This window comes from Lupinus angustifolius, unplaced genomic scaffold, assembly GCF_001865875.1.
Source record: "Lupinus angustifolius cultivar Tanjil unplaced genomic scaffold, LupAngTanjil_v1.0 Scaffold_459, whole genome shotgun sequence".
Classification (NCBI taxonomy): domain Eukaryota; kingdom Viridiplantae; phylum Streptophyta; class Magnoliopsida; order Fabales; family Fabaceae; genus Lupinus; species Lupinus angustifolius.
The window spans coordinates 83,031-83,509 of NW_017727848.1; positions in this window are offsets into that span (position 1 = coordinate 83,031).

The window sequence follows — 479 nt, forward strand, 5'->3', positions numbered from 1 at the left end:
TATAAATCGAGTACTTCTAAGGCCTAATATAAATAAAACTCCTTATGAACTTTTGAAAGGTCGTAAGCCAAACATATCCCATCTTCACGCTTTCGGATGCGAATGTTTAATCTTAAATAATGGAAAGCGGGCTTTAGGAAAATTTGATTCAAAAGGCGATGAAGGAATATTTTTGGGATACTTGATGCATAGCAAAGCCTTTAGAGTGTTTAATAAATATTCAATGCAAGTAGAAGATTCTATCCATGTTCAATTTGATGAATCTTCTTCGAAAGAGAAGAGAAAGGTCGTGTCTGATGATGTTGCATGTGCTTTAGAGGAAGCATACTTAAAGGACATGGATAATGAGAAAACAACCAATGAAGAAGGTCAGACCAGATCTGAGGAGCATTCAGATATGCCAACTGTCTGGAAAACCAAGAAAGCTCACCCAATCGATACAGTAATAGGTGACATATCTACGGGAGTGGTAACCCATA